Source organism: Rattus rattus, chromosome 9 (genome assembly GCF_011064425.1).
Source record: "Rattus rattus isolate New Zealand chromosome 9, Rrattus_CSIRO_v1, whole genome shotgun sequence".
NCBI classification, from domain to species: domain Eukaryota; kingdom Metazoa; phylum Chordata; class Mammalia; order Rodentia; family Muridae; genus Rattus; species Rattus rattus.
In genome coordinates, this window is record NC_046162.1 from 69,265,579 (window position 1) to 69,279,341 (window position 13,763).

Consider the following 13,763-nt stretch of genomic DNA (forward strand, 5'->3'; position numbering starts at 1 on the left):
AAGCATGGATCGATCTGCATTCTTCTACATGTTGACCTCCAGTTGAACCAGCACCATTTGCTGAAAATGCTATCTTTTTCCATTGGATGGCTTTGGCTCCTTTGTCAAAAATCAAGTGCCCAGGTGTGTGGGTTCATTTCTGGGTCTTCAATTCTATTCCATTGGTCTATCTGTCTGTCTCTGTACCAATACCATGCAGTTTTTATCACTATTGCTCTGTAATACTGCTTGAGTTCAGGGATAGTGATTCCCCTGAAGTCCTTTTATTGTTGAGGATAGTTTTAGCTATCCTGGGTTTTTTTTATTCAGATGAATTTGCAAATTGTTCTGTCTAACTCTTTGAAGAATTGGATTGGTATTTTGATGGGGATTGCATTGAATCTGTAGATCGCTTTTGGTAAAATGCACATTTTTACTATATTAATCCTGCCAATCCATGAGCATGGGAGATCTTTCCATCTTCTGAGGTCTTCTTCAATTTCTTTCTTCAGAGTCTTGAAGTTCTTATTGTACAAATCTTTTACTTGCTTGGTTAAAGTCACACTGGTACTTTATATTATTTGGGTCTATTATGAAGGGTTTCGTTTCCCTAATTTCTTTCTCGACTTGTTTCTCTTTTGTGTAGAGGAAGGCTACTGATTTATTTGAGTTAATTTTATACCCAGCCACTTTGCTGAAGTTGTTTATCAGCTTTAGTAGTTCTCTGGTGGAACTTTTAGAATCACTTAAATATACTATCATATCATCTGCAAATAGTGATATTTTGACTTCTTCTTTTCCGATCTGTATCCCCTTGACCTCCTTTTTGTTGTCTGATTGCTCTGGCTAGAACTTCAAGAACTATATTGAATAAGTAGGAGAGAGTGGGCAGCCTTGTCTAGTCCCTGATTTTAGTGGGATTGCTTCAAGTTTCTCTCCATTTAGTTTAATGTTAGCAACTGGTTTGCTGTATATGGCTTTTACTATGTTTAGGTATGGGCCTTGAATTCCTATTCTTTCCAGGACTTTTATCATGAAGGGGTGTTGAATTTTGTCAAATGCTTTCTCAGCATCTAATGAAATGATTATGTGGTTTTGATCTTTCAGTTTGTTTATATAATGGATCACGTTGATGGTTTTCCATATATTAAACCATCCCTGCATGCCTGGGATGAAGCCTAATTGATCATGGTGGATGATTGTTTTGATGTGCTCTTGGATTCGGTTTGCCAGAATTTTATTGAGTATTTTTGCGTCAATATTCATAAGGGAAATTGGTCTGAAGTTCTCTTTCTTTGTCAGGTCTTTGTGTGGTTTAGGTATAAGAGTAATTGTGGCTTCATAGAAGGAATTCGGTAGTGCTCCATCTGTTTCAATTTTGTGGAATAGTTTGGATAATATTGGTATGAGGTCTTCTATGAAGGTCTGATAGAATTCTGCACTAAACCTGTCTGGACCTGGGCTCTTTTTGGGTGGGAGACCTTTAATGACTGCTTCTATTTCCTTAGGAGTTATGGGGTTGCTTAACTGGTGTATCTGTTCCTGATTTAACTTCGGTACCTGGTATCTGTCTAGGAAGTTGTCCATTTCCTGCAGATTTTCAAGTTTTGTTGAATATAGGCTTTCATAGTAAGATCTGATGATTTTTTTAATTTCCTCTGAATCTGTAGTTATGTCTCCCTTTTCATTTCTGATTTTGTTAATTTGGACACACTCTCTGTGTCCTCTCGTTAGTCTGGCTAAGGGTTTATCTATCTTGTTGATTTTCTCAAAGAAACAAATTTTGGTTCTGTTGATTCTTTCTATGGTCCTTTTTGTTTCTACTTGGTTGATTTCAGCTCTGAGTTTGATTATTTCCTGCCTTCTACTCCTCCTGGGTGTATTTGCTTCTTTTTGTTCTAGAGCTTTTAGGTGTGCTGTCAAGCTGCTGACATATGCTCTCTCCTGTTTGTTTCTGCAGGCACTCAGCGCTATGAGTTTTCCTCTTAGCACAGCTTTCATTGTGTCCCATAAGTTTGGGTATGTTGTACCTTCATCTTCATTAAATTCTAAAAAGTCTTTAATTTCTTTCTTTATTTCTTCCTTGACCAGGTTATCATTGAGTAGAGCATTGTTCAATTTCCACGTATATGTGGGCATTCTTCCCTTATTTTTATTGAAGACCAGCTTTAGGCTGTGGTGGTCCGATAGCACGCATGGGATTATTTCTACCTTTCTGTACCTGTTGAGGCCCGTTTTTTGACCATTTATATGGTCAATTTTGGAGAAAGTACCATGAGGAGCTGAGAAGAAGGTATATCCTTTTGCTTTAGGATAGAATGTTCTATAAATATCTGTTAAGTCCATTTGGCTCATGACTTCTCTTAGTCTGTCTATGTCTCTGTTTAATTTCTGTTTCCATGATCTGTCCATTGATGAGAGTGGGGTGTTGAAATCTCCTACTATTATTGTGTGAGGTGCAATGTGTGTTTTGAGCTTTAGTAAGGTTTCTTTTATGTATGTAGGTGCCCTTGTATTTGGGGCATAGATATTTAGGAGTGAGAGTTCATCTTGGTGGATTTTTCCTTTGATGAATATGAAGTGTCCTTCCTTATCTTTTTTGATGAATTTTAGTTGAAAATTGATTTTATTTGATATTAGAATGGCTACTCCAGCTTGCTTCATCCGACCATTTGCTTGGAAAGTTATTTTCCAGCCTTTCACTCTGAGGTAGTGTCTGTCTTTGTCTCTGAGGTGTGTTTCCTGTAGGCAGCAGAATGCAGGGTCCTCGTTGCGTATCCAGTTTGTTAATCTATGTCTTTTTATTGGGGAGTTGAGGCCATTGATGTTGAGAGATATTAAGGAATAGTGATTATTGCTTCCTGTTATATTCATATTTGGATATGAGGTTATGTTTGTGTGCTTTTCTTCTCTTTGTTTTGTTGCCAAGATGATTAGTTTCTTGCTTCTTCTAGGGTATAGCTTGCCTCCTTATGTTGGGCTTTACCATTTATTATCCTTTGTAGTGCTGGATTTGTAGAAAGATATTGTGTAAATTTGGTTTTGTCATGGAATATCTTGGTTTCTCCATCTATGTTAATTGAGAGTTTTGCAGGATACAGTAACCTGGGCTGGCATTTGTGTTCTCTTAGGGTCTGTATGACATCTGTCTAGGATCTTCTGGCTTTCATACTTTCTGGCGAAAAATCTGGTGTGATTCTGATAGGTCTGCCTTTATATGTTACTTGACCTTTTTCCCTTACTGCTTTTAATATTCTTTCTTTATTTTGTGCATTTGGTGTTTTGACTATTATGTGACGGGAGGTGTTTCTTTTCTGGTCCAATCTATTTGGAGTTCTGTAGGCTTCTTGTATGCCTATGGGTATCTCTTTTTTTAGGTTAGGGAAGTTTTCTTCTATGATTTTGTTGAAGATATTTACTGGTCCTTTGAGCTGGGAGTCTTCACTCTCTTCTATACCTATTATCCTTAGGTTTGATCTTCTCATTGAGTCCTGGATTTCCTGTATGTTTTGGACCAGTAGCTTTTTTCCGCTTTATATTATCTTTGACAGTTGAGTCAATGATTTCTATGGAATCTTCTGCTCCTGAGATTCTCTCTTCCATCTCTTGTATTCTGTTGGTGAAGCTTGTATCTACAGCTCCTTGTCTCTTCTTTTGGTTTTCTATATCCAGGGTTGTTTCCATGTGTTCTTTCTTGATTGCTTCTATTTCCATTTTTAATTCCTTCAACTGTTTGATTGTGTTTTCCTGGAATTCTTTCAGGGATTTTTGCGATTCTTCTCTGTAGGCTTCTACTTGTTCTCTAAGGGAGTTCTTCACATCTTTCTTGAAGTCCTCCAGCATCATGATCAAATATGATTTTGAAACTAGATCTTGCTTTTCTGTTGTGTTTGGATATTCCGTGTTTGCTTTGGTGGGAGAATTGGGCTCCGATGATGCCATGTAGTCTTGGTTTCTGTTGCTTGGGTTCCTGCGCTTGCCTCTCGACATCAGATTATCTCTAGTGTTACTTTGTTCTGCTATTTCTGACAGTGGCTAGACTGTCCTATAAGCCTGTGTGTCAGGAGTGCTGTAGACCTGTTTTCCTGTTTTCTTTCAGCCAGTTATGGGGACAGAGTGTTCTGCTCTCGGACGTGTAGTTTTTCCTATCTACAGGTCTTCAGCTGTTCCTGTGGGCCTGTGTCTGGAGTTCACCAGAGCTGCTGCAGGCCGGGATCCGCGGGTTTGGGACTCCCGGTAAACCGCAGAAGTGCCCGGTCCTAGAGGAATTTTGCCTCTGTGTGTCCTGAGTTCACCAGGCTGGTCTCTTGCAGCAGAAAAGTTGGTCTTACCTGTGGTCCCGAGGCTCAAGTTTGCTCGTGGGGTGCTGCCTACGAGCTCTCCGCGGCGTCAGCAACCAGGAAGATCTCCATGACTCAATCTTACAATTCTATACATCTATCTCTCTTTACTTTCTGTAAAGCTATTCAGTCACTCCTCAGTTAACGGTCTAGGGGAATAGAATTTGCATCTCTCTTGGGGATATCAAAAAAAAAAAGGCTTAAGTCCTCCTGTGGCAAACTTGAGGTGAGGTCTTAGCCAATTAACATATCTTAGAAGCTTTTAAAAATAATTTAAAGTAAACAGTCTTGAATTTTCTGTGCCACAGTTTGTTTAGGATATAACCAATGTCTCAAATATTGAAAAGGAATATTGAATCTTTTCTGGAGCAGCAGCTACTCCCCAAAGTTTAAAGCATATTGTAAAAGTAAAGGCTTGTAGTGAAATTAAAATGTCTACATAATGAATAATATACATTGAAAGATTCAAAGTCGGGTTGGGGGTTTAGCTCAGTGGTAGAGCGCTTGCCTAGCAAGCACAAGGCCCTGGGTTCGGTCCCCAGTTCTGAAAAAAAAAAAGAAAAAGAAAGATTCAAAGTCTTAACTTCTTGTACTGAAGCAGTGACAAAAAAATTTTTACATAATGTAGGGCCATAAGTGATTCCTTGAGGCAAAACTTTCCAATGGTATCACTTCATGGGCTGTCCAAAATTATAAGAAAGCTCACTAAATGAAAATCTTTCACAATCACCAGGATGTAAAAAAAAAAGCATAAAAACAATCTTTTAAATCTATAATAATTCTATATGTATTTCTTGAAATAGCAGTTGGAGTGAGCAAACAGGCTGTAATGCTCTTATAAGTTCCATAGCCTCATCAACCCTTCATAAATCCTGTAACAATCTCTACCTGTTTGATTTTTTTCTTAATTATAAATATGTGTGAGTTAGAATCTTGAGCCTGAGTGTGACCGAACTGTAAAGTGTAGCCAATGTAACACTGGCAATCATTAACCACAATCTTTAAGTTTCCCTTGTAACACCAGAGCATAACCATAACTTTGGAAAGCAAAACTCAACCTCCAACAAACTATCTATTCTCCAAAATCCAGTCTCTCCAAAACACCAAGTCCACTCCTCATGCTTTAAAGTTTGACTGTCAATTCTTGCATATGAACTAACAATGGTGCAGGCTCTAATACCTCAACAAAGAGACATTGCCCTAAATTCTTTTATAAGTCTAGTTTCTGTGATAAGAATTATATTAAAATATCCCAATTTAGACCTGTTTCCCTGGGTTGGCTCATGTCATATATTGTCTAGAATGACTCCATCTGAATTATCAGTTTTAAGCCAACTGTATGTTACAAATGTTACAAATTTTTTCAGTGATTAATTAATAGGAGATTTATTGATTCAAGAACAGAGGTATCCTTGCCGAACTTAGTAGGAGATGCTAAATTTCCTGTCCAGTTTTCCTTCCTAGATAAGTCTTTCCTTTTTGTCCCTGTCTGTTTTGATAACATAATACCAGAAGATGAGAGGCCCTAAACCTGCCACCGCTCCTAAAGTGAGTTCTTGGGAGTGGGTCTGAAATTAGGATAAACATTTGCTGATCTTGCATAGGTCCAAAGAATCAAGGCAGGATCCTCGATGTGCGTTTGGCATTTGGGGTCATTGTACTGAAGCAGATACACCATTTAAGCTGGGCCCTTATGCTCATGAGCTTGACCTGTGCCTTTCGGGTCTCCGGAGACACGTCATACTCAGCAGGGTCGAGGGTACTGGGGAGAGTGGCCAGGGGCGCAGACTTATACTTGGAAAACGACATCTTTGCTCCCCACAATTTTTAACCATACCCAATAACTTAAAAGCCAGTAACCTATAACCAAGACATGTATAGCATATTATATATTTAAAACCAATCAGAAACAAAAAATGAAATGGCTAAACATATCTTTAATATTTAGATCAATCACCACTTTTACTTTTCCTAGCTGTAATTTTAAGAGAAGCACCTTGTTACCTGTTGAATCCAATAATCATAGTTGGAGATTTTTCTAAGAGAAACAGCCATCAGCTCCATTACCATAGAAGCTGTCAAGCTCCTGGTACCTTTAGAATCAGCTAGTGTAAACATTTAGCCAGCCCCCTGGGGAGCTTCTCCAGGGGACCTAGGCTCCTAGCTATAGGTGCAGGGCTCCAAAAGCCAATTGAAACTGCTTTTTATTTATTTGTTCCTTTCCTTTAAGGAGTTAAAACTAAATCAAGGGATGAATCAACCAGCATTTAAAGTTTTAACCATTTTTTCTTTTAAACATGAAATCCAAAATATTCAAGCAATGAGAAGCAAAACCCAGACATAAATTGACATACATGAACAGCTTGGTGCACCAAGGACAGACAACAGACATAGAGGGAAAGAACTAGATGGCGCCCCACCAAAGGGACCCAGATATCCTACCTAAAGGACCCAGAACCAGAATGAGAACTTCTCCAATAGGAGCCAACAAGGAGGCAAGACGTCTCCCACCCTCCTTCTGTCCCTAGGAGAGCTCTTAAAAAGCTTAAACTCATTTTCCTTCTTTTGCCAAAGCATCTGTGGAGAGTCCAGGAGGACGGTTTTTCTCAAACCCATTCTCTCTCTTGTCTAGGGTGTAAACTATCTCTAGTCAGGGTCCAAAGGCTAAAAGCATCTATGAAAATTGACTTTGCTTCTCTAGATTTTAGCATAACTCTAAAAGAACACATACACAAAAACATTTTATCATTATTACCTTGTTCCTTTTTACAAGGTTTACTCACCATTAGTCCAAATCTTTATTTTTCTTTGCACATGGTTTCAATTCCCGTGGTCCTTCTATATCCTGTTTACTGGGGCCTTTCCTGGCCCATTTTCCCCAATGTGTCCCTCCTTCTTCACCAGCCGGCTTCCTGGGACAATCTCGTCAGGTTGTCCTTTCTTTCCCAATCAATGGTACCTCCATTTGATGATGCCTGTGTTGTCAGGACACTGAGAACCAGGTGTAGGCCTACAAGATTTAAGAAGAAACACACACGCGGGTCATTCATCTTAAGAGAATGCCGTCCAGGCTTTACTGAGATCTCCTTATATACAAGAGGCAAAAGCCATGGAAAAATAATAAAGCAAGTGAAAATCCCCAACCAGGAAAACAGGAAAAATCTGCAACATGGAAAGTCCCAGCACCAAAACAGGGGCATAAACAACTTCTTAACAACAAGCTGAAAGGCTCAGCAAGGGGGAAGAGAAATACCCCAAGGTAGGGCCCAACAGAATCCAGAACTGATCTTATCAGGTGGAGAGAAAGATGAAGGAAAGGATCAACTCCACATTCGCAGTTGGGACTGGGGGCTCAACTTCTTGCCACCAGACGATGTTATTCTCTGCCGATGAAATGAGCCAAATTAAAGTATGAAGGCAGGTTTATTGGGTACAACTCTCAGGGGGGTTCACTAGTCCCAAGGAATGAGGCGAAGGAAGTCACCATGGGGAGGGAGACAGAGGAGCAGAGAAAGAGAAAGAGTGTGCATGCAGGGAGAGAGGAAATGCCAAGAGAGAGGGAGAGCAAGGAGAGAGACCAAAATGTCTAGATTATATAGGGAAGGGCTTCTGGGGAGGGGAAGTCCAGCCCTTGGGATAGAAGGTTCACATAGAAGGTGGGGTATGTTGGCCATGCCGTGTAACAGATAGAGACTGGGGGGTGCTAAAAGAACTTGGAGCCCAGTTCCACTTTGGTATATTAACTGTGTACCTCAGCTGTTCGTCCCAGGTCTGAAACACAAAAGTGTCCATGGGCCTGCCACTGCTAAAGACCATGACTAGGTCCATGATCCTGCTGAAGTCTGTGTTGATATAGGTGGTCTATGATCTGTGCTGTTACCTGAGGCCATGTTGATGTCCATGGGCCATGCTAACACCTGCAGCCATGTTGATGTCCTTGACCTGTGCAACTGACAGGGCTGTAATGGTGTTCATACCCCGTGCTGTGGCAGAGGGTCGTGTTGATGTCTGTAGTCCGTACTGCCACTGGAAACCATGCACATGTCTATGGTCCATGCTGTTGCCAGAAGCCATGTGGAAGTCCCTGATCCATGCTCCCACTGACTGTGAAGGGCAAGGAAGCTATTCTTTCAGGGGTTATCAATGGCTGCAGACTCACAGCTGAGAAAGGGTGGCATAGAAAGGTTCTGTGGGGGGCTGGAGAGATGGCTCAGTGGTTAAAAGCACCGACTGCTCTTCCAGAGGTCCTGAGTTCAATTCCCAACAACCACATAGTGGCTCACAACCATCTGTAATGATATCCGATGCCCTCCTCTGGTGCGTCTGAAGACAGTGACAGTGTACTCATATACATTAAATAGATAAAAAATAAAAAAAAAAGAAAGGTTCTGTGACAACTCCTACCTCCCAACCTCCCAAAAAAGTAACAGCCTAGACAGGAAAAGAACTCTTAAAAATTGTGATGAGGATGCTGACATGTAGCTCTCCACAACTGATGGCTTCTGTATGGGGTGCAGACAGGGAAGGACTCAATTTTCTTTAAGGGGCTAGCCACTGGGAGTTTGACCGTGCTCCAGTGAGCATGAGAATGACACAAATTGGACTTGTTTCCTTCTTTCCTTCCTTCTTTCCTTCCTTCCTTCCTTCTTTCCTTCCTGTCTTTCTTCTCCTCCTCCCCTCTTTCTCTTCCTCTTCCTCCCCCTCTTCCTTCTCTCCCCTGTAGAGGGCCGCAATAACATTCGCCACCACAAGACGGCACTGGCTTCCACTGCGCCCCACGTGGAAGGCCGAGATAGTTTCGCCATTACAAGATGGCGCTGGCCTCCGCCGCGCCAGCTGACTTCCTTTCAGGAAGTTAACTGTGTACACATGTGCAAGAGTGCCTTCGTGCCAGGTCTTTGCCCACTCTGGGGCGTGCCTAATGAGATCATGGGTAAGCGACCAATCACGTGTGGATGCGCTGCGCTAGGGTGTATATAAGCCGCGCCATGCTGGCACCCCGCCGCCGCCCTCTATTATTAATAAATAATAAGCATTTTGGCTACAGAAGGATTCGTGTGTTCCCGCGTATTCTTGCTGGCGAGAGGTCGCGTGGGACATTTGGTGCCGAGAACCCGGGACGCCACACCATCGCCAGGCGCCAAGAGGGGGTCTTCCGCCTGCGGAAGGAATCCAGAACTGTAGTGTTTAAAAGGTAAAGCCCTGAGAGACATGCGTCTTGATTTGTTCCACTTCACTCCCCTGCTAGATGCGGCGGAAGTTTTTATTATCGTTTTGGCAGCCCTCGATCTTTCTCTATTGGCCTTTGAGTTTCTAGCTACCGCCAGACAGCATCAGAGGTCGCATGGGAGCCGCCCAGCTGTAATAGCAAAACGGAGAGCGCTGGGGGAGGGGCAAGGCGGCATGTCAGAAACAGGGTTGGGTAAAAAATTAAAGAGCTCAAGGAAAAAAGACAATAAGCAGACAGTCCCCTCCAACGACTTCAGATCTGCGGAGCGAGAGATTGGGGAAAAACGCCCCGGGAGAGAAAAAGGGAGGAGATAAAAGGAACACAGTATTTTGGGAGAAAAATTTTGTCTTTGTGCTTGTAAAAGGTGTGATTAGGCTCTGGAAGCTTCACAGAGTCATACTGATCAGACTTGATAGAGGTAGACCGCCTGAAAATTTATTCAGGAGAATCAAACAAAAGGACATCTCAATGCCCATGCACAGCTTGATGGAGTTAATGTAATTGGGTTGTGAGTAAAAATATTCAGGACTGTGTTTCACTTCCATACCATTTGTGAATGTCAGTCATGCTGCTCAGATATCCCGTAATATATCTCAGTATCTTACAGGAATTTGGTTTCAACACATTGATGGACTAGTCCAGAAATTGAGACAATCCATCGTCCATATCAACTCCATTCGAGTAGATAGTCACCATGGAAGTGGTGGGAAAGGGAAAATCCTACCTCTCTGCTGACACCATCTGGTTTTTTCCCTCTTTGTCTATTGTCTGTCCTTGGTGCACCAAGCTGTCCCTGTATGTCAGTTTATGTCTGTGGGTTTTTTTTCTTGTTACTTAAATGTTTTATGTTTCATGTTCAAAAGAAAAAATGGTAAAAACTTTATCTGCCGGTCGTTCACATCTTGATTTGGTTTTAACTCGTTTCAAAAAAGGAACAAATGAATAAAAACCAGCTCCAATCAGTCCTTGGAGCCCTACACCTGTAGCCCGGAGTCTAGGTCAGCTGGAGAAGCTGCCCAGGGGCTAAGCGTCTACACGAGCTGATCTTAAAGGCGCCAGCAGCTCCTCAGCTTCTTTGGTACAAGAGCTGATAGCTGTTTCTCTTAGAAAAATCCCTGACTTATTATTTGACTCAACAGGTGACAAGGTGCTTCTCTTAAAATCATAGCTAAAAAGGTAAAAATGGTGTTTGGTCTAAATATTAAAGATATGTGTAGCCACTTCAATTTTGTTTCTCATTGGTTTTAAATGTATAAATATGCTCTACTTGCCTTGGTCATGGATTGTTGGCTTTTAAGTTATTGGATATGGTTAAAAAGGTATAATATTGGTAACAGAAAGTTGACATAAAGCTGGTAATTTGGATGGAGTCATTCTAGACAACATGTGGCATGAGCCAACCTAGGGGAACAGGTCTAAATTGAGATAATATTTTTATGGAACTCTTATTCTAGAAACCAGGCTTCTAAACGAATTTAGGACAATGTCTCTTTGTTGAGGTATTAGAGACCGCACCATCGTGCGTTCATATGTAGGAATTGGCAGTCAAACTTTGTAACATGAAGGATAGACTGGAGACTGGATTTTAGAGACTAGATCGTTTGTTGGAGGTTGAGTTTTGCTTTCCAAAGTTGTGGTTTGCCCTGAAGTTATCTATATTTTGATGCTAATTCCACTGCCCCAAGAACAGCTGCCTAGTCAGTACTCAGAACTCTGGTGACTTTCCAAAATTGTGGTTGTGCTCTGGTGTTACAAGGAGAACTGAAAGATTGTGATTAAGGATTGCCAGTGTTACATTGACTAACTCAAACTTATTTGTAATTAAGAAAAATCAAACAGGTAGAGATTGTTACAGGATTTACAAAGGATTGATGAGGTTTTAGAACTTGTGAGAGCATTACAGCCAGTTTGTTTACGCCAACTGCCATTTCAAGATAGATTTAGAGGATTGATTTTGAGTTTTCTTTTCGTGAGCTTGCTTATAATTTTAGAGAGCCCATAAAGTGATATCATTAAGAATGGCTAATAGCCTTATATTATGTAATTTTGTTGCTTCTTCAATGTAAGAAGTTAGAACTTTAAATCTTTCAGTGTATATAGAAATTTTTACTACAAACTTCTGCTCTCAAAATGAGCTTTAATATTTGGGGAGTAGCTGTTGCACTACTCCAGAAAAGAATATTTAAAACTAATTTTAAGCTTCTAAAGATATGTTAATTGGCTAAGTACCTCACCTTGCCAGAGGACTTAGGTCTTTGTTATCCACATTGGAGATAAAGCTTCAGTTGTGTTAATACAGAATTGTAGGCTAGAGTCATAGAAGTATTTAAAAAAAAAAAAAACCTGGTAAAACATACCTTATTCCAAACAGCAATCAAATTGGTTATTACAAAATACTGATATTTAGCCTATTACATATACAAATTTTTGAGGCAAAATTGATAATTTTACTCTTTACATGCTTTTGTACTTCCTGTATATTTGTGCATACAACCCATAGGAAATGCGCTTACTGTATTTATAGGTGGTTCATCTAATGAAAAGGCTACATGTATGATTGGATCACTTGTTTATTCTCTTGAGTTTCTATTGCTTCAACACAGATTATTAAATTCCGTGGTTTAGCCACTGTTTTTAAATCAAGCTTTCAATTCACATACTGATAGCCAATGTGTGGCTTGTGGTTTACAATTGATTTCAATTACTTAATGCTTTATTAGAGACAGGTTTTCTACTTAAAATCAATGAGTGATTTCAGTGTGAATTGTCTGACAACTCACTGTCCTTTCAGTGCTCTGGCTCAGACAACTAAACAAAACCATAGACCCAGCTCTTTGAAAATGGTAATGGAGTTGATATGAAAAGAGGAAGACTCCATTTGCTTACTTTCAATTCCCAGCCTCACCCTGCCAGCTCAGGGATTTCTAGTACGACTGAATCTAGACAATATTTACAGGTTTTGACATTTCTAATTAATGCTTATGTTTAGGTAAATAAAGTTTGTGAGGTGCTAGAGAAATGGCTTAGTGGTTAAGAGCACTAAGTACTGTTCCTTAATAGACCATTTAAGAACTCAAACTGGATTGCCTAGACTCCTTAACAAGGGAGGACAATGAAACCAGACAGATTATAGGCCTTACATAGGAACAATTAGTCAAAAAATCTCATTCTTTATATATCCAAAACAATAATGCTAGAGACAATATTTTGGTATACAAGTCAATTTATAAATACAAGTGCTCAGTATCCTCAATTTAATCCTTGAGGACTTACCTTAATAAATAATATCTTTACTATATCTTAATAAATAAAAAGGGGGAGTTACCCCTGTATGCTAAATAATGCTCCTTTTATTTCAATTTTAAAATTTGGATGCCAAAGTTTATGGCACCCTACAACTAGGCATACTTCTGCCTAGGTGAAATAGAAAGATTCACATATTGACATGATCCTGTCCAGATATTTTATATGGGGAAGAGGGAATGTTTGTGTTTGTGTTTTTTCTACAGGATGCTACAAGAGTGTGCCAGCTGCCTGAGTGGCTGGTGAGACTTGCTGATCCTGGTTGCATAAAGATTCAGCTCTCCTGGTTCAGGTCCCTGGAGTCATTCCTCTGCCCTGAGAGGAAGATGGAAGATTCCCCCTCATCATTTGTCATCACAGAGATTTTGGCGTTGCTGCAGTCAGTGTTACCGCTGCTTGTGTCCCGTCCCACTGTGGCCTGCTCTCTGACCCTCTATCACTGCTGCTTGCTGGAGAAGACTGGACTCCAGCCGTTGCTGCCCCCCTCATTCCCCTGGTGACTCTTGCTGCCTTAACTGGTGTTGTCATTTTGCAGACTATAGCTTCACAGGAATGCCACCTGCGTGAATCTGCTGTGGACTGGGGAACTCTATCCTGGTTGTACAGATCTCAGACATGGTTCCCTTGCCTGCTGGTCCAGAAAAGAATGACTGATCCTGAACTGTCCTGGGAAAGACCTTGTTACTTTCGCTGCTATTGTAGCAGCCATTTACTGCTATAGCCATTGTGTCTACAGTGTCTGGAGTTACCCTCCCCCAATCTATTGTTGGACAAGCACAGTGGGCGAACTTTCTGGAGTAGTTGCTAACAATTAGGAATTCTAAATTCTATTATAGGAGCGGCTTGACTACAGCCCTTGGTGGTAACAGCTGAGGTGAACCAGATGAGTTGCCCACTACTTATCGGGAGTG

At 40.8% G+C, this 13,763-nt stretch overlaps 1 pseudogene; it reads right to left on the bottom strand.

The window, feature by feature from the left end:
- Positions 1 to 5,740: 5,740 nt before the first annotated feature.
- On the bottom strand, positions 5,741 to 6,128 carry LOC116910508 (annotated as a pseudogene).
- Positions 6,129 to 13,763: the final 7,635 nt, after the last annotated feature.